Source organism: Arachis hypogaea, chromosome 19 (genome assembly GCF_003086295.3).
Source record: "Arachis hypogaea cultivar Tifrunner chromosome 19, arahy.Tifrunner.gnm2.J5K5, whole genome shotgun sequence".
Classification (NCBI taxonomy): Eukaryota; Viridiplantae; Streptophyta; class Magnoliopsida; order Fabales; family Fabaceae; genus Arachis; species Arachis hypogaea.
This window is the reverse complement of record NC_092054.1, coordinates 145,729,796-145,751,229: the sequence shown is the minus strand read 5'-3', so window position 1 is coordinate 145,751,229 and position 21,434 is coordinate 145,729,796. Positions and strand designations below refer to the sequence as shown.

The window sequence follows — 21,434 nt, the reverse complement described above, 5'->3', positions numbered from 1 at the left end:
ATGCATAGGAGCTGAGTGAGGAGGCGTGGCTAGAGGAGGAGGTGAGTGTAAACAACAAGAAGTAGTTCCTCCATGTTATCAATCAGAAGCTTATAAAATAGCCTCTCATTCCTCTCCTGAAAAATGACATAAGTGCAATGTCACATGTAAAATGGTGAAAAAGAATGATTGTTATAAATAAGAACCTTCTCATTAGTTCTTACAATATTATTACTGAATCTATTCATGAACACACTTTAAATTGATTATTTCAAGCAATTTAGTATCATACTAGTTATAAAAAACCTGCAGATAAATCACAAGTTTCAGTTACTCGGTTGTACCTATTTTTCATGACAAATACAAGAGGATTTAAGGTAAAGTTATTCATGCTCACATGGATTTTCACTGTATTCTAATGTTCAAGCAACATAGCTGTTTCTAAATAAAATCAATTTATCAGGATTTCAAATATATAGATTAGTATCAAAGAAAAAGAGTGTCGCGAAATCAAAATTCAAAAATTAGCAAATCAATTTATCAGGATTTCAATTAAGAGAATAAACAATTCATCGAACACTTGGAGTGCTTGAGAATTTGAAATAATGTTATCAATCAATAGATAATAGAACTCATCGAATGTTATATCACATAACAAATCATTCAAAATCTGAGAATTAAAAACAAAGAAAACGAATAAAAAGGAAAAGGAGAAGGAGAACCAGAAATTAAGAATGAGTAAAAAGAAAAGCGTACAGAAAGGATAGAATATCGATGGAGAACACGAGCGTTATTGCCCAAGGAGAGTTAACCGAAGAAGCGGTTTCTCTCGATCTCATAGGCTTGGGCGTTGCAATTAGATCTGAAAATGCGTTGATGAAGGCAGCGCCTTGGCTTGATCTCAGTAGCTTTATGGCAGAAGCAGAAAGGAGATTAACTTTAGCGGCGGCGATGGCGGCGATGGAGACGGCGGTGGAGATGTCTATCGTGAGCTTAGGGCTTCGGTGAGCTCTCATTCTTCTCTTCCTTCTCTTCTTTCTCTTCTAGTGTTTCTTGGATTTTGAAGAAATTTTAATTGTGGTAATTGATAATAGTAGGATTTTATTGTTAGGTATTTGGTGGGAGTTTATTAAAATGCCACATATAAAATAAATTGCAGAGATTTTTAAAAATCTCCTCTAAAAAATACCCACAAATATATATAAATCTTGTAGTGACGGAAAATTGTGATGTTTTTCTTAACATTCTGTGTTGGGTGCTCAGCTGAGGTTCTTGCTCAGATCTAGCAACGAGTACGATCAGGCATCAAGTGATTTAGATAAATTATCCCCCCGATTTTTAGGATATTTTCTTTTTCGTTCTAGTGAGAGGAAGCAATCATTTTTTTTTAAGTTAGGAGTGAGACTCGAATTCGAGACCTCTAGGTAAAGATGGGAAGACTATGCCATTTGAGTTATAGCTTGTTGGTGAGAGGAAGCAATCATTGGATAAAAGGTTTGTGTGCATTATTATCTAAGTGATTAGAACGTCGGATATAACCACCACCTATACCGTAATGGGTTTAAGAATGGGTATTGGATGTGGACAGAGCACAGGAAAGTGAACGAATAAGGAGTTAAAGTTCTGCCTCAAATTTGAATAGGTCCGACTATCGATAAACTAGGGTTCGGGTGGAGAGAGACATAAACATGGAAGAAATGACTTGGGAGGATAACCAAGAGAGATATAACAAGATGGTGTTTGATGCAACAGATGTTACGGAATTGGAAGAGGATAAATAAGAGCCTAACTCGGAGTTGTCTGCTACGAGACCGTTGTTCGAGGGTTGCCTTCATTCGGAGTTGTCTACATGTGTTAGAACGATGACTATTAAGTTGGAGTCAAATCATATCCAAGAGTCTTTTGATAAGTAGGCCACTCTATGCAACGAACTGGTGGCTGCTGAGACCACTGGCATCCCCCGAAATCACTACGAAGTAAAGAAGCTAGTTTCAAAATAGGGTCTAAATTCATTGAAAATTGACTGTTATTTGAATGGTTGTATGGTGTATTACAAGACAGATGCAGACTTAACTTAGTGCAGATTCTGTAATTCACTAAGGTTTCAATTCGAAAGAGAACAGATTTGTAAACGCTGGTTAAAGAGAGTTCCAATAAAACGAATATACTACTTGCCCTTGATCCCTAGGCTAAAACGATTGTATGCATCGATAAGTTCGGCCCCTCACATGACTTGGCATAGTAACAACAAGACAGATAATGGAATCATGACGCACCCGTTAAACAGAGAAACCTGGAAGCAGTTTGATCGGATCCATTTTACATTTGCGAGCGAGCCCAGAAACGTTAGACTAACTTTGTGCTATGACAGGTTCGCACTGAATTCCAATTTTGGTACGCGTACTCTTGTTGGGCCGTAGTGGTGACACCATATAACCTGAGTGCCGATATGTGCATAAAGACCTATAAATGTTCCCTAACTTGCATCATACCTGGTCCCATCAATCCAAAGGCCAAAATAGATGTTTTCTTGCAGTCCTTGGTGGATGAGTTAAAGAAGTTGTGGATGAATATTATACAAAGGTATGATATTTCAACGAAGACAAACTTTCAACTATAGACTATGTTAATATGGACCATTAATGAATTTCCTGCATACGGCATGTTGTCAGGTTGGTTGACTCAAGGCAAAATGGCATGTCCCAGTTTTATGGAGGATACAAAAGGATTTTGGTTGACGAATGTGGGGTAAGAATTTGTGGTTTGATTTCTATAGAAGATTTCTCGACATGGATTCTCCTTTTCGGTGCAACAAGGACTCGTTTAAAAAAATAAAATTGAAGAAGAAGCGGCACTTGATCAGTTGGTTGGTACGTAAGTTTGGCAGCGTGTCAGAAGAATCCCACAAATCATCAATAATGCGGTAGGTCTGAGACCTCTGGGATATGGTAGGGGACATAATTGGATTAAATAGAGTATATTTTGGGAGTTGCCTTATTGGAAAGACAACTTGGTTCGACATTGTCTTGATGTAATACATATTGAAAGAAATGTGTTTGATAACATCACGCACACAGTAATGGATGATGTGCGAACAAAGGACAATGATAAGGCTACGTTAGACTTGATGGACATTTGCAGATGGCCAAATTTGCACTTAAAGAGACTTGATAATGAGCGATGGACTAAACCAAAGACGTCCTTCGTTCTAACGAGGGAGTAGGGGCAAAATATTTGTAAGTGGATTAGAGGATTGAGGTTTCCTGATGGTTACGCCTCTAACATAAGCAGATGTGAAAACGTGTCACAAGGTAGGTTTGCTGGGTTGAAGAGTCATAATTATCATGTATTCAAGGAGTCTTTGCTTTTGGTTACATTCTGAGAACTTCTAACCAACATCTAGAAACCGATCACAGAACTAAGTGAGTTCTTTAAGGTGTTATGTTCTATGAAACTTAGTATTAATGATCTCACAGTCATGGACAAGAACATTCTCATCATACTTTGTAAGCTGAAGAGGATATTCCCTCCATTTGTTTTTGATGTTATGAAATATTTAGTAGTCCACCTATCGTACGAAGCAATACTATGTGGGTCAGTCCAATTTCAGTGGATATACGCATTTGAGAGGATGATTGGTTCATTCAAGCACACCGTCAAGAACAGAGCTCGGATCGAGGACAGCATTTGTGAAGCATTCCTAACTAAGAAAACTTCCGTAATTTGATTATTCTATTTTCAGTCTCATGTTGAGTCACATAGAACGAGACTTGCAAAGAATAGTGAGATGAGAGAATCCTCGTCAAATGGAACAATATATCCAATCTTTTGTCTGAAGGAGTTGCAATGGGTGCGAACAGTGACTATTGGTTATTAGAGCAGAAAGAAATCGACACTGGACATTTGCATGTGTTGTTTAACTGTGACCAAATTTAACCCTACCTCATGTGAGTTTTTTAAGTCTTCGTAAATATTACAATTAGTAACATACTAGCTTCTTAGAGCCCGTTTGAGAAGTTTCAAAAGTAACTTTTTTGAGCTTTTGACTTATGAAAAGTAGTAGTATTAATGTCTGATGCAGTTTTTAAAACCAAATTGCAGCTTTCTAAGAAGCTATTTAGGAGCTTATAGAGAAGTTAAAAAAATGACGTCTCTCATAATACTACTACTTTTTATCACATTTCTATAAAATAAGCACTTTTAGAACTAAAAACCCAAACACAACATAACTTATTTATAAAATGCTTTTAATATAGTCATTTATTGTTTAACCTATTTTTTCAAAATGAGCTTAATTAAGCTGTTTACCCAAACTGGGCCTTAATCTAATTAAAATTTTGTTATCCTATTCTATCATATAGGTTATTCCAAGAGACAAATCTTGAAATCTCATTGAATAATTTTTCATGTTAGTTCCGAGAATACATCTGTGTGCAGCTAACTGACACAACAGATTCGGAACTAGTTGCACTTAGTTGGGGCCCAATGAATGAGACTACTAGCTATCCAATTTATAATGTCAATGGATATCGGTTCTATACCTTACAATGGTCGATTAGAAAGAAAACAGATAACATTGGAGTTTGGGTTCACGGGAATTCATGCGGTGGTCATTGAATTACAGTATTTCTGTCGCACTACATACAAGGTATGCGTATTCAAATGTGAATGGTATGATCCAAATTCGCGATAAGGAACACAAAAGTATAAGGACTACGATATCACTGAAGTTAATGTGACCAGGAAATATAAGCACTACGATCCTTTTATACTACCTCAAAATGCACGACATGTATACCATTTGTCTTATCCAGATTTATGCAAATCTAGTTGGGTGGTTGTAGTTAAGATTAAGCCAAGAGACCGCATCGAATCTGATGAAGCTACAGAAGATCAGATGTAACACCCCAAATTTTTAAAAATTAAATAATTAATTATTTATGAGTCATTATATTTGTTGAGATTTTATTTTTTTTAAAAAATATTTTACCAAAAATTATTAAATAAAATTTTATAATTATTGAAGTTTAATTTAATTATGACTTATTCTATTAGTTTAAATTATTTATTAAAAATTATTTTAATAAACAAAAATTAAATTTAGCCTCTAAAAGAATAGAAGAAAAAAAATGAAACTTTTATTTATATATATATAAAAAGTCAATGCCACGTTTCTTTTATATTTATAAAACACCTGCCCCTTTTAATCAAATGCATCATCACCATCATACATAATTTTAATTCCTTTCTTCGTCTTGATCACCGAAAATCACAAGAAAAAGAAAGAGAAAGACCGTGCGAGAGAACGTGAATCCATGGCCAATCTCCTTTCAAGTTCGATTTCTTAAGATCTGCAACTCTAATAAAAAAATATAATTTAATAAAAGTATTTATATTCTCTTTCTTTACATGTTGATGTTATTTTTGATTAGTAGAAATTGATGGTGACATAGCTACGCTCTTCTTCTCCTTGAGTTCGGCCAATTAGAGTTTTAAGAGGCACAGACAACTTTTAACGTTTTCTTCTTCAGCAACTCAGTTGAAAAACTTCTCTGGAGTTTCGAGTATTTTAATTTCGTATGGAGGTAGGGTTTGGTAACTTTATAATAATTAAATGTGAATTTGATAAGTGAATGTTGATTTGGTTGATTATTGTTTGAGTTTGAATGAGTTTATGTTGAATTATTGTTGTTGCTTGTAATTTGTTGGTTTGGCTATGAGAAACAGCTCAGCTGTGGTTGTTTTAATGATTTTGGAACTGTTGTGATATAGTATTTTGAAGAAATTGATGAGATTTAGTAGTTGAAAAATTAAATCAAAAGCTGAGAAAAATCAGCAATCGAAAAACTCGAAAACAGATTAAACACACAAGTAACATTTTGAAAGGAAAGGGCTAAGGGTTTCGGTTTTGGTATAGAGGAAGATTAGTATTTAAACTTTATTTTTGAAGGGTAACATTGTATGTGTATATAAAAATCGAGGTACAATTTGTAAATTATATAATTTTTCGAGTATTTTGGATAATAAATAAAGCACGAGAGTAAAAATGGGTATTTTATAAAAGTTCAGGTTATTTTTTATAAATATAAAAATAAGTTAGGGTTCCAAATATAATTTTATAAAATATTAAGGTTAAAAATAGAATATTAAAAAATTCGTAATTCAGAAAGTAATTAATAAAAATTTAAAAATAAGATTTTATAAACTATGTTTTAAAAGAAGATTATAAATATTATTTTAAATAATTTTTTAAAATTACTCATTTATATTAAAATAAATCATTATTATAATTAGTATTTATCAAATATATTACTTTGTAAGAATATTATAATGTGTAATATTAATGAGAAAGCAAGTAAGCAGAGTAATCTTAAAAATTTTAGAGAACGCAGACTTAATTAAAGTACTTTATAATTCTTTTTCATAAGACACTTAGGGAAAGGCAAGGGAATAATGCGAAGATAAATTATATTATGGAATGATAGGAAAGCAAAGAAGGAGAAAGAAAAGAAAAGGAAAGAAAAATATTAAAGAACCTCTGCCACAGGAGAGAAGAGAGCAAATATTAAAATAATCTAAAGAACCTCTGACACAGGAGAACAAAAAGCAGGAATAAAAGAATGTATTAACTAAAGGGATCTCTACCACAGGAGAGTAGAGAGCAAAGATTAAAAGAATCTAACAAACCTCTGCCATAGAAGAGCATAGCACAGAAAAGAAAAAAATGTATTAACTAAAGGGATATCTGCCACAACAGAGCAGAGGACACAGATAAAAAGACTTTAAAAGACTGTCTGCCACAGGAGAGCAGATGCGACCTTGTTTGGGCCTTAGTATCGAATGTATAGTGGGGACGCCCACACACTGAGAACTATTTTTCATATGTAAGAATATTGAAATACCCTTAAAAGTCACACTGTATGCGGTCTGGCTGTAAGACTTATATGCACACTGTATGCATCTGAAAAATCATATTTGGGACTTGGGCCCAGGTAATGTTGGGAGCGGGTAGGCAACCGACACATGAGCTCATGGCCTACGTAGGACTAGACATGCATCATACTTGTTTGCATATATTTGTTTGTGATTGTGTTTTCTATGATTGTGTGTGTTTGTGATCGGGTTTCTATGTTCTGTAATTGTTCATTTGGATTATACTTTGTTGGATGTTGTTATTGACTGGAAACATAATGAAACGAACTTAACTTCTAACACCGATCCTACAAAGAACTTCCCAATTCTTACCCCCTATTTTCACCCCTTTCAGCTACAGGTGCGAAGGTTTAGTGCGGAACTACAGGAGCATAGAAGATTGAGTTTACGAGTTAAGTTCTTAAATTTTATTTTCCCTTCGTCGTTTATTGTTTTTAGCTTTTAGAGGGGATAAGACTTGTATTTGAGTATCTTGAAATAAGTCTATGTAAATAATGCTATGTGAATATATATATATATATATATATATATATATATATATATATATATATATATATATATATATATATCTTTGTGATTAAGTGATTAAAGTAAAAACTTTCCGTTTTCTTAACTAAAGATTCAGTTCGTATTCACAAAGACTCAATATTAAATAAACATAGTATATAATTAAAGGAATAGAGGTAATTAGCACTCAGACTTTTAGTGTGATCATGAGGTGCTAAAAGTTAGGGTGTTACATCAGAAACCTTATCAAATTGATAACCCAACTCCTCCAAAAATGGTGGTTGATACCGGTGAGCCAATCTCCCTTCAATCTACTGTTATGGATGATGACATCATTGACCTTGGACTAGATGCCGATGTACTTCCACCAGAGGACGACGATCTTCAAGAAGAAGCACTACAAAAAAAGTAGATTAAAATGGCAATAGTTTTATGGCGGTTACACAAAATTGCCGTTTTGTTTGCCAATTTCGGCGTTTTTAGTCTCTGCCAGAATTTTCATATTTTTGTGGCGGTTTTAGTTGATTCTGGCGGTTTAAAACCGCCCCTATCATTTTCAGTTTCTTTTTTAATTTGGATGATGTGTTGCTGCATATATGAGAAGTTTGTGGGTAATGTAAATGACGAACCCTAATCTTTTTCCACCGTTCATCTCACGCCATTGTCCTTCACCTCACGTCGCTGCCAATTATTTCCTCGCTATCATTTATCCTCTCATCGCTTCTCATCTCCTCGCCGCTGCAAGAAACGCTATTGTTGCTTCCTTCATCGAGCTTCTATCTGGTTCTCGATCTGGCTTCGATCTGAATATTTGTTGCTGCCGCTTAATTCACCGCCATCGTTCATCTCCCTGCCGCTGCTCATCCCCTCGCGACACCTATCAACATCGTGCCGCTGCCTTCAATGAGCTTCTACGATCTTGTTCTGGCTTCGATCTGAAGGTTAGCCATCGCCTATCATCTCCTTGCTGCTCTGTTTATCACCTCGCCGCCGCAGGCAGCATTGTTACTGCCATTAGCGAGCTTCTGTGATTTGGTGCCGCCTTCTCTGTAACTTCCGCGATTACGTCCTCGCTCTCACCGTCGAGAACTTCCTTGAGCACCGCCTCCAGACTTTCGTCTTCAAGTTCGGCGTGGCCAAGTCAATCCACCACGCCATGGTCCTCATTCGCCAGCGCCACATAGGTCTTTCTTTCTTCTTTTCACTTTTTTACTGAAATTTAGGGTTTTTAAATTCCTAATTTTCTATCAATGGTTGTTTGTTTTTGCTCACTATCGAATTAAGAATCTAATTTCCTTGGTTTCTAGGCTTTTGATAAAGTATTATTAAGTTTTGTGATAATAGAATATGTGTTGATTTCAGATGTGCTACTCCAGCTTCATCAAGATTTGCCAATAATAACAATAATGATGATGCACTAGTTCTAGCAACTAAGAATATCAATAGGCCTAGCATGGTGGTGAATGTGAAGGTCTTGAAGAAGCTCTTCTCTGTTAACAACTTTCAAAAGAAACCAAGAAGGAGAGTAAGATAATTATCCTTTTCCTGTGGTGATTTATGTCAATCAGGTATAAAATTGATCTTTTATTCAGGTATAAAATTAGAAAGGCTTTTATTAGTCTTTGGTGAGGGGATTAATCCTTATCACTAGAAAGCTATGCCTCTCCAAATGCAATGTAAATATAAATTATAGGGAGAATTTTTCTTTGATTCATTGTTACATGTCACATATGTTCCTATTGGTTCTGTTCTAATCTCTTTTAGCCAAGCCAATTAGATGAAGTTTGAGGCTTTTAAAGTGGCACTATAATCTTCTTGTTTTGGTAGGGGAAGGAAAATAAGCACAAGAATGTAATTTCCATTATTCATTTTTTGTTCACTTGTAAGCGTTGATTTCTCCATCGGTTATTTATGAATAGTTTCTCAGTAGCTTGTTGCGCTTTTCATTTATTCTCTCGTTTCATTTTGCACTCAGTTACATCTTGATTTTGATCTTGAACCATAGCAAATTTCATTTTATTTTTGTACCTCGATTGATAAAGAGAAATTTATTTAAAATCTGAAAATGAGAAAATATGCTCCAATTGAAATATTTCATTTGTATCGTTCGGTTAACTGGTTAAACTCTTGTTATGGTTAGAATAAACTTATATCTGGGGAGAAAGTGTGGGGTTTTAATTGGATTAAGGATGGTTGTAGGGTGAAATAAGAATTGAAAAGAACACAGTTTGGACCAAAGCCAAAATTCCTGGTTTCATGTTTGTTTGTGTAATTGATGTTTTTGTTTACTATGTAATGGTGAGAGTTGTTAATGCTGTGCAGTTGGAGGATGGCTGGCTATACTTTCTGTTTCTGGTTTTACAGCTATAGCTGTAAGAAAGGCTGTGAAGACCGAAATGATCGATCCTGAGCCTATGGAAAAGCCCCCTCCATTGCTGTCCAAGCAGGGGTATGATGCTGCTCTAGGTATTGTTGAAATTTTGACAATACAGATATGTTTGGTTGAAGGTTTAGGGTCCATGGATGAGCTCCCTTTTTAACTTCACCTAAAGTCATCCGCAAAAACTTCCAGGCCTTTTTTGCACCTCAACCAAACATACCTTAAATGGCTTTCTTTTTGTTTAGCTGAGTTGAAACTACATAATGAACTAGTTTTGTTGTGAATTTGTTATTCTTTTTTTAATATAGCAGGATTTTACCTTACAGTTAACCCAAAGAGTACCTTGATTGCTTGGGAAATAATTAGAGTATGCATATATATGATGTGTAGCTTTAGAAAATGATATGCTGCTCATTTACTCTTTCTCATGTTCTGTTCTCCCTCCATTTACTCATTGAACGAGAAATTGTAGGTTGTTAAAAATGTTGCTTCTCAATCATTGAAAGTGAAGAAGCTCATGTACTTGTACCTCCTTCATTATTCTGAAAAGTATGTACATGTAATCAGCCTATAACTCTGATGTTTATAGCATATTCAGATGGTCGACCTTTTTGTCATTCTATTTCATTGTAATTTAGTATTCGAATACAGGTCAAGAGTGGGAACAAAGTTTCGGTATGTACATCATCATACTGGATTGTTGTTAATTGATTATTTAATCTGTTTTTATGTGTATCTAATAGAAGTTTTCTTATCCATATTTGGCTGGCAGGATTATTCTAATGCATCATTGAAAAATTATGCAGTATGGGCTAACTCAGCGGTGTGTTGTGTTTTATTTTCGGAGCTTAAGGCTTTGCTTCATACTGTTCCGGAAGTTGCACGATTGATTGGGGCTAAAAATACAGACCTGGTCTTACGAACCAGTGATCAGGATGATGAAGGGAAGGTAAAAGCTGTTTTGTAGGCAGCATTCACACACCTAATGTCAGCTAATAAAGAGAGAGTCACTGAAGCAGTAAATAGTTTGAAATTTCGTCTCCATGATGAAAGCAAGGTTAGTTGCTTGCTTATTTAATTTGCTCTAGGAAGTTATGATTTTGTTATAGCTCTACTGTTGATAATTTAAGATGGCTTAATGTAATATAAAATTTAACTCCTTTTATTGATCACATTTGTCCTTTCAGGATATATCTGAACAATTTAATCATACAAACAGTCTGAAGCTGATTGCTAGAGCTCATCTGTAGTGTATACTTCAGAAGGTGTTGGGAATAATTGCTCTGTTCTAGAGTACCTTTACTTTTGATTATCAGTTCAGAGCAATAGCTTACTTAGGAAAAGTATATAGGAAAAAGAACCTATAACCAGAATAGATCTTTTTGTTTTAGGCTCTTATTTTTCCGATTTTAAGTATATCAAACTTTATCCCTGGTTGATACTCCGGATCATACTTTGTTTTGACTAATTTTTTAATGCTAATTTTTTTTGTATTATTATTTTAGTCATTTACTTATATGACTTATTGTTCTTTTGCCAGGGCTATTCGGCATCCTGCCAGTGGATATGTACAGGGGATAAATGATCTTGTTACACCATTTTTAGTCGTTTTCCTATCAGAACACTTGCAAGGGGTATCGATAATTGGTCAATGTTTGATCTATCTGCAGAGAAAATTTCTAATAGAGGCTGATTGCTATTGGTGCTTGTCCAGGTTAGACATTTTATCCAGGTTCATGACAGTTATGCCACTTGATGAATATAGTTTTGTTTGTGATCTATGCCACTTGATGAATATATTCATATGTCAAATTCTTAAATTTAGTTATATTCATCTATGACACTTGTGTGTGTGCACATGCAGATACTCATAAAACATCATTTATCAGACACATGTCATTAGTTCTTGGACAAGGCTCGCAATCTTCTTCTACTTGATTATAGGTCGAGTTTCTCTGTTTCTTCCATTTTTTCTCATCTTTTCTACTTTTAATTTTTAGGAAAAGATTTCCAATGAAAGTTTATCTTGGTGTCAATGATAAGATTAAATAAACCAGTACCATTATATATACTCAAAACTATTCAATTTCATGTAAAAGAAACTACACACGAATTTGATTGTATTTTCTTTTTTTTCTTTTTTATCAGGTTACAACTGCAGATGAGTACATGTTTAGCGTCCAAAGAATCCCAGAAGGTAGAAGTGGCAATTTTTTATCAGGTTACAACTGCAAATGAGTACATGTTTAGCGTCCAAAGAATCCCAGAAGGTAGAAGTGGCAATTGGAATAATCAGAAGAAGTAGCCAGTGATAATCATAATACCATGGACTATTTATTGAATTAAATCAGAACTTGTGGATAACTACTGCTTATAGGCCTGTTAGATAGTTGATACTTTGTATATGAATTATTATTTTTTATTTCCAATACGAAAAAGTTATATATTATGTTTAATACTTTGTTTATGAGTTATATAATAGTTTGATACTTTGTATAGGAATTATTATTTTTTATTTGTAATACTAAAAAATCATATATTATGTTTAATACTTTGAGTTATATAATATTTTGTCTATGGATTATGATTTTGTTATTGTAGAATTTTAATAAAAAAATTATTTATTTAGCAAGATAAAAATAATAGTAAAAATTACATTTTTAAAAGATAAAAAATATCATTTTTATCCGGTAAAAACGGCAGTTAAAAATGCCATTTTAAATGAAAAGGATGTCATTAAACCCTGGTAAAAACGGCGTTTAGAATTCCATTTTAAACGAAAAAGATGCCATTAAATACAGGTAAAAATGGCGGTTATAAACGCCATTTTTAACGAGAAGGATGCCATTAAACCCAGGTAAAAACGGCAGTTACAAATGCCATTTTAAACGAGGAGGATGCCATTAAACCCAGGTAAAAACGGCGGTTACAAACCGTCATTTTAAACAACAACAAAACCGCCGTTTTATTTGGTTAAAATGGCGGTTAAAAACCGCCATTTTAACTGCCAAAAAACCGCCGTAATAACCAGAATGGCGCCCAGAATTTCGGCGTTTCTTGGAGGTGACATTTTCGGCAATAATGGCGGTTGTAACCGCCGTAATTACCTTAAAAAACCGTCATTTTAACCCCTTTTTTTTGTAGTGAAGATGGGGTCGATGGCGGCGAAAAAGAGGAAGATGAGTTCGATGATAATCAGGAAACTACATCGGAAGAGGAGAATGGTGAATCAGAGGTAGAAGATGCTGAATCTGATTAGGGTTAACGTAAATATAGTTTTGTGATATGTATTTCTTTATGAAACTTTGCATATTTATAATATATGTTTCAGTGAATGTAAACATAGTTCTCTGAATGTAATATAGTTAGCATTCTTTTAGATATTTCAATTACCATTATTCGGTATTTGTATTTTAAATTTTTCGTAATTCACGTCAAATTTGAAGCAGTATTTCAATTATTAATTATCAAGGTACACTAGAAATGGATGCAAAAATATAATTTAAATAAAGAAGAACTCTACCGTTGGAATTACCGTTGGACTATTCCGACAGTAATATTTTTTAAAGAAAAAATTCAAATAACTTTTCTGTCGAAAATAGCATAGGATGAATCTACCGGTGATATGGCAGGAAAAGCAAAACGAAGTGGTGCCAAATGTTACCATAAGATTATTCTGACAGTACCATCGACCATGATCCGTTTTTATTGTTAATATATTCCATTGGAAAATTCGACAGTAAATTTTGTCGGACACAAAAATCTGACGGTAAATATTTACCGAAAAGGTTTATACCAGCTGATATTTTTCGACGGTAAATCCGACAGTAAAATAATTACCGTCAAATATATTCAATGAATTTGACAGTACTCAACGTTTTTCTTGTAGTGCTACCACCACTGCCGCCATCGCCATCTCCACCTCTCCCTCTTCCCTCCTTTTCATTTGATATTTTTCTCTTCTTTTCTTTTTCTCCTCCTCCATCATCATCATCATCATCATTGTGATTCTTGTCATAGACTTGAATTTGAAATCTCTATGTAATTGTAGTGTTTCTTATGTAATTTAAGCTATGTTAATGAGTTTTCTGGTACCATCATTTTCAAGTTTCAGTGTTATTATGAGTTAGATTTATTATGATTCATGTTTCTATGCATGTTTTGGCTTTAGTTTTTTCTAGTGTCACCATTTTAAAATTTCGATATTATTTTGATCTAAATTTAGTGTGATTTTTGTCATAGGCTTGGATTTGGAATATCTATGTAGTTGTAGTATTTCTTATATGATTTAAACCATGTTGATGAGTTTTCTGGTGTCATCGTTTTCAAATTTTGGTGTTATCATGAGTTAGATTCAATGTGATTCATGTTTTTGTACTTGTTTTGAGTTCAGTTTTTTTTTTGGGTCACCATTTTAAAATTTCGGTATTATTTTTATTTAGATTCAATGTAATTCTTGTTATAGGCTTGAGTTTGGTATCTTTATGTAGCATCATCATCATCCTTCTCCTCCTCCTCCTCCTCCTCATCATCATCATAAGGAAAAAAAATCAAATAAAGAAAAAAATAAATATATAATATTACAAAATTACTAGGAAGAGAAAGAGGAAAAGAAAAAAATGCAGCAATTGCATGCAGAATGCGAAGAAAAAGGAGGAAGAGCGCAAAGAAGAAGAAAGAATCCAAAGAAGAAAAAGAAACGCGTGATGCCGTTACTGAGAGTTGGAGCGTATTTATACGCTCTCACTAATGAAACTAATTTTTGTTGGATTTGAACTAACTTGATTAAATTTGGTTGTTAAAAAGATTTGGATTGTAGCATAATTAATTATTATTTATTATTCTTAGGGTTATGTACCCGTGTAATGAAAAAAGAAAGGACTATTTTTAAATATTTATGTCTAAAATGCTTTTAAATATTTTTTATGAATATATTTAATTTACATAACACAAGTTTGTATATTTTTTTGGTATTTATATGAATATTCAATATTGATATAAAATAAAGAAATTCACAAGGTAATTAAATTTAAAAAAAAAAGTATAATACAATAAGTAAATATTTCAATACTATTTATAAAAAAATGTAAGTGCACATTTCATTTGTAAACAAGTAAACAACCAATACTTTAATTTCTAAAGTGTTATGTTATATTTTTAATAAGATCGTACCTATAAAAAAGTTTTTTTAAAAAAAGATAAAGAATTCATGTAAATAAAAAATTCAAATAATTTTTTATTTTATATATATTAAACTTAGAGTTAGAACACAATCTAATAATCATGATAATTATTATTTATAAGTAAGAATATAAGACTTTGATTTAAAAAGTTATGTAATTTTAAAGGCCAAAATTTATGGGACTTATAAATAGATACGATCAATCTTATATTTTGGAGAAAGGACTTTTTTTGTCCAGCAATTATTTTATACTTTGGGGCTTCTTGAGAAATTTTTAGAGAAGGGTATTATTCTGCCTGATTTTAGCAAGTTTCTTTTCGAATTCATTTGCCCTATTAATCATTGGTTCAATTCGGTAAAAGTCTCGGTTAGATGGGTTTCATAATCTAAGACTTTCTTTTGTCTATCAGCTAAGGAAATCTCAACCTTGTCACTTCGATCTTTAACCTCTTTCATTTCCTTTTGATGGAACTCAAGCTCGTTCTGACACGAGAAAAGTTTTTTTATGTGATTGATAAAAAATGCAAGTGATTTGATATGATCAGAAGGATCTTGAAGGAAAATATTGGACTCAAAATCTAGTTAAGTGCAGCATCAAGACCATCTTGTGAGAACCATGCATCAACAGGATTGGCAAGCAAAAGTTTTAGTTTTTGAAGGAGATCAAGAATATTAGGATCAATGGAATTTTTTGTCACATTTGGATCATGTGTGCCTTCAAGAGGGTTAGGAACTTGTAGATTCTAATCTAAATGAACTAATTTGTTCTCAGAACTCGATAGCTTGGTTTCTTTGTCTTTGGAGATCTTCGAGATGACTCCAAAAAGCTCACTCAACACGTCATCACCCTGACTGAGATTGATAGTTTCTTCCCTTTGATTATTGACTTCTGCACCTCCAGTTTGAAGCATGTGGGGAATTGGGTCTTGTGCAAAGGGTATGAGTTTGACCCTGTCAGAAGGAGTATCCACGATGACATCATGTGTGGTCGATGGAGCTTCGATGACAACTCCAGTTTGTAACAAATCTGTCTAAACATCTTTTGTCTTCTTTGGCTCAGTATTGATTGGTGGGATCGAGTTAGTTCTGGAAGATGTAAAAGATAATTGATGAATGGTGGGACGCTGGTACTAGTTCTCCTGGGAGAAGGAGTCATTTCCTGCATACAAACTTTTCGATAAAGAGGTTGTAGTTTTTTCTTTTTATACATATATGAAAAAAGAAAGCGCAAATATCTTGGTAGCTTCAAAATCTGCAATGTTGTGAGAACTGGAAGAGATATCTTCAGAGTCAGCTTCGAAACCTCTAGTGTTCGATGGAGAAGTTTTGGTATTTGAATTTTCTAAAGGGGTTTCGACAGACTTGCTGATGTGTTGTTATTTAGCCTAAGAAAATGAAAAGTTTTTTAGATAACCTTAATTGCAAATATAAGTAAGAAAGTAATAGAAATAGTTTGTTTTGATACCTCTACCAAATTTGATGCTGCATAAGAAGTTTTCGAAGCTTTCAATTTTTTTCTTGGAGCTTTCGAGGATTTTGCTTTCCTCTTCGAGACAGCAATGATGGCAGACTTTTCACCCATGCTTGAGCAAATCAACATACCTTCAAGAATCTCTTCAAGGCTGCGATTGTATTGAGAATAATATTTTTTCCACCAAACAAGAAAAGATTTGGTCACATATCGACTCGGGACAAATTCAATTGCTTCGTACTCAGATCGATGACCTTTGTTGTGCTTTAGTTCTCGAGTTATAAGTGACATGGAGCTGTAGATTTTTTGGCCCAGTTGACTTGATAATTTTGAACCGAATGGAGCTGGAAAGGCTTAAGAAAATTTTATTTGTCGAGCCACAAAATGAAGAGCATGTAAAGTGACTCAATATTGGTCCTTTTTGTACATAGGAATGCCAGTAATGGAAACTTGGATGGCAATATAATTGCTCCAGTTTCTGTCATTTGAACATTACACCTTCTCATTATTGTCCTTTGAAATTCTTGGTGCTCGAAATTAAGTAGGACCACATTTTTTATCGGAAAAAGATGCAAAGTTAAGCTTCCCGTTCTGAAAGATTTTTGCATGGTAAAATCTGGTAAAGACTCCCCAAAAAAGATCTCTAATTTTGGGACCAGGAAAAGTTGGTTTCAAAGATGTAAGGTGGATGCCTTTAATGATTTGTTTAGCTGAAATAAGGACGCCATCAACTTCCATAAACTTCTCAAAAACTGCATTCACCCACAATTGAAGGAGCCAGAGTGGTCCCCCCTGCATTGAGAGGAGATCGATTTTCGAGTCTTGTTACCATGTGACCAAGCTCATCATACAGGTTACCTAAGAGTAGTTTAGAAAGACATAAGGTCGATCAACTCTTGTGGATCAGTTCAGCAAAAGATTGATAGAATCCTTACATGGTGACACTTCGAGAACAAAAAACTACAACATTATTCAACCAAAAACATAAAAAGACTACGTGCTCATAATCATAAATGGGGTCTTTACCTTGACCCATGTTATTTTTTATAAATTTCACGTAAGAAGAGCTTTACCAGTTGATTTTGTACTTCTTTGTTGGTTCCATGTTAGGGGAAATATCGATCTCCGAAGGAGTTAGCCCTGTGATAATGGCTACATCGAAAAGGGTAGAGCAAACCATACCGCATGGCAAATGAAGGTTATTAGTCGACTGACTCCAAAAGTATAACGTAGCTCCGATCATCCAATGATAAGTAGTGAGTTGGTACTAAGACAGGCGAAGGAGGTCATATATGTCACATCAGGTCCAAAAATCATTATTTTCTAGTTCAATCCTTTTGAACCAGGCCATATAGTTAATATTTTTCGAAGAAATTTTGGAGTTATTTCGAAATGGTTTTGTATGATCATCAAAGGGAGCCATATAAATGTCCTTTTTTATTAACAGTTCTTGGCTAAGGAGAGAAGGAAAAAAAAGAAAGGACTTGATCAATCTCAGAGGGGGAAGTAAAGGGCTCACGAACCAATGCATTTAGTCCTTAACACCAAAAGAGAAAAGAATTTTTTGTGCATTGACGGCATCAACAGAATCTTCAATTGCATGGGTTTTCCTCCATGGTTTTTTTCCCTTTTGTGGAAGGAGAAAGATTGCTACTTGTAGCTATAGTGATTCTAGAAAATAAGCAGCGGCGAGATAAGTGAAATGAAAAATACTCCTTTATAGAAATAAATATATGTAATTGATAGCTCAAACGTTAATGGTAAGTATATGAAAATACCTTGAGGAAAGAGAGTAGATGGGTTTGAATATCACGAGTAGTAAGGAACTTTATAGAGAAAGTGTTTTTTTTTTCGGATGTTGAACAAGAAAGATGAAAGGATATGGCACTAGGAAGGAGAAGATACGCAACGGGGAATTTTCTGAAAAAGTGTTAAAAGCTAGTGGAGTGGTATTTATAATTTGGAATTGAAAAGGATCAACGTCCGAAATTAATGAAAAAGTGTGCATGATGGGACACGCATTTAATGGGTGTGACGAAATGAAGTGGTTTCCAAAATTTGGTATCAATTGGGGATCCTAAACATTTTGTGTTTAAATTTTATTCTCTTTATGTTTTAAATAAAAGAGAAGGAAAGTTCTATTGAATCGACACATTCTTTGTTTTAAGAAAGGAATCGTTGATTCAAGGGGGTAATTTATTGGCTAAAAATAATAATGAACAAATCGAAGACATTTGTCTGGACTATGTCGAGAAGGTGCTCAAGGTGATCGAAGGAAAATCATCGATGAGCAAATTAGGTTGATCAAAGATGCATATCGAAAATGAGGATCTGTGATTGAAGCAATGGGGAGGCTACTAATTAAGGCAGTTGAAGACGGTTATCACACTATCGTTATGGTAGAAACAGTTATGTTTGGTTTTCTTGTATGTGGAGCACGTGAAAGAATTTTGATTGGTTGAAAATGGCTATAAATAGACACAGCTTAGAAGGAATAGAGGTTATAATTCATTTTCAGAAAAAGCTATTGCAATATCACATCTCCAGAAACTTTCTGATCTTGCTTAGAGTTCATTTTTCTGTAGAGTTCCTTCCATAGTCTTCACTTTCATTTCAATTCCTTTTGCAAATTTTCTTTCCAGCAATTTATTTTCTCTTCAACGTCTTTTTCTTTCTTTCTTTGATTTCCATGTATTTGAATTTTAAAGTCCTTTGATCATGCCAAAGGCGATTTATTACTTTCTTTCAACTTTGCTATTTACTTTGTTTCTCTTGTATCTTTTTTATTCCAAACTTTGTAGCTTTTATCTTTAGTTTCTACATTCTTTTGTTTTTATCATTAGTCCAACAAAAATGTTTGATGCACAATTAAAAACTGAAATCCTTAAAAATAAGTAGGTTTCGCTCCTAAATTCATTAAAAATTGAACCAACTCATATTTTGCTAAAAATCTGTATAACAATAATAATATTATATATACAAGTATTTTTGACAGCTAAATTAATTAAGTTAAAAAAAGGTAGAGAAGATGCTGAAATTAAAATTAAACAAATAAATAATGTCAATTAAAAAATATGGCTAGAGATAATTAATAAAACTTAGTTAAAAATAACTTGTTTATTTAATATTTATATTTTTTTAAAAAGATATGCTCTTTTTAATTTTTTTATTTTTAAATTTTTAATCGAATATCTAATTATTGAATCGATCTAATTTAATTTAATTGAACTAGACTGATTCAGATTTACTCACAAAAACTTTTATTCAAACCGATCAAATTTTATCATGTTAGTTTTCATTCTCTCTTAAACCCGAATTAATTTAACTCGTGTAAACCTCTAATAATATCATCAATAATTGGATTTTCTGGAGGTAGTTTTAATGAGCCCTCACTTGAGGATGCCCATTAATTGTTTCATCTTTGTAAGTGTAACTTTCTTATCTATTACTATTAGATTTAATCCTTCTTTTGTCGGGAAAACATTAAAATTATTCTATTATTATATTTTTAAAATGTACTTTAAGGCACAAAATTAGTTAAATCTTAGATTTAATTCTTCTTTTGTCGAAAAAAAAGAAAAAAAAAACAATCAATGTTGTTTTCTCATCATTTATTATGTATAGCAGTACTAATTTAATATGGTCGTTGTACGACAGTGTCGATCAATTCACATGGCATTACCTGTAAGGTGGGAACCGGTCCGGAAAGCTAAGATAAAATGGACGATTGTGAAGGTATCTGGATGGCATTTTGGATTAGATACAACTTTAGTAATACTACAATAGATCATTAAAAGTTTCCGATAAAAATTTAGTAACGCATAAAAATATTTACCTTTTACTTTTGTTTCGTTACATTAAAAAATATTTTGAAATAGAAAAAAATCATCTTAAATATTGTCAAAATTGTATAGCTATTATAATCAACATAATAGTCATCATAGCACACGCCATATAATTATTACAAATAGATTAGTAGTCCGAGTAATTTTGGAAATATTTAAAAATATATATCAAAAGAAACCGTTTTTTTTTTGGGTACCATATACGATGGTTACACTTTTTGGTGACCAAGATAAATAATTATATTATGTGTATATTAAAATTAATATTAAAATTAATTATTAATATATACTAATATATGTTAAAATATAAATATATATTAAAAATAATTAATATTTATATATAAATATATTAATGATTAATTTTAGTGATTGATTTTAATATATAAATAATATTTGTAAAGATGAATATGTGATTAGGTATTAGGATATATACTCACAAGTAACGCTGATTTGAATTTAATCTTCTGCTTTGATTGTAAAATATTTGACGTAATTTATTGGGACTCATTTAGATAAAGACGTTTAAAACGTTTTTTTAAGATGTTTTTTAATAATTAAAATTTAACACATATAATCGATTAAATCGTATTATTTTTGTTAAAAATTAGGTTAAATAAATTAATTAAATCGAAAAAATGGTAAATCAAATCTTAAATCGGTTTAAATTAATATTATTTTTTATAAAAAATGACTACAATACTCTTATTATAGAAAATGACTAAATATTCTTATCATATATATATATATATATTAAAAATTCAAAATTCTAACTTTATGACGACAGAGAAGTAAATGGCTAGAATTTAAGATTCTCAAAACTAATATATATAAAATAAGTATTTTAGTCATTTTTTATAATAAGGGTATTGTAGTTATTTTTTATAAAAAAAATAATATTAATTTAGATCAGTTTATGATTTGATTCACTATTTTTTTGGTCAAATTAATTTGTCTGGCCTAATTTTAACAAAAATAATACAATTTAATCGATTATATGTATTAAATTTTAATTACTAAAAATATCTTTAAAAAAATATTTTAAACGTCTTTATTTGAGTGACTCCTTAATTATTACTTTAATTTAAGAAAAGTTATTGCATTAAAAAATGTAAATTATTAAATAAAAAATAAAAATGA

General features: G+C 32.6%; 1 long non-coding RNA gene across 16 annotated transcripts; it reads left to right on the top strand.

Moving 5' to 3' along the window:
- The first annotated feature begins 7,966 nt into the window (after positions 1-7,966).
- Positions 7,967-12,348, top strand: LOC112775143 (uncharacterized). 16 transcript variants are annotated; one of them, XR_011878035.1, is made up of 10 exons: positions 8,016-8,603; positions 8,782-8,944; positions 9,742-9,868; positions 10,272-10,348; positions 10,451-10,474; positions 10,606-10,856; positions 10,987-11,064; positions 11,340-11,513; positions 11,664-11,743; positions 11,948-12,348. It is a non-coding gene; the product is annotated as an uncharacterized lncRNA (long non-coding RNA). The 16 variants fall into 16 exon arrangements; XR_011878030.1 differs by having other exon boundaries at positions 9,742-9,885; XR_011878021.1 differs by having other exon boundaries at positions 9,742-9,885; positions 10,572-10,856.
- The last annotated feature ends 9,086 nt before the right edge of the window (positions 12,349-21,434 follow it).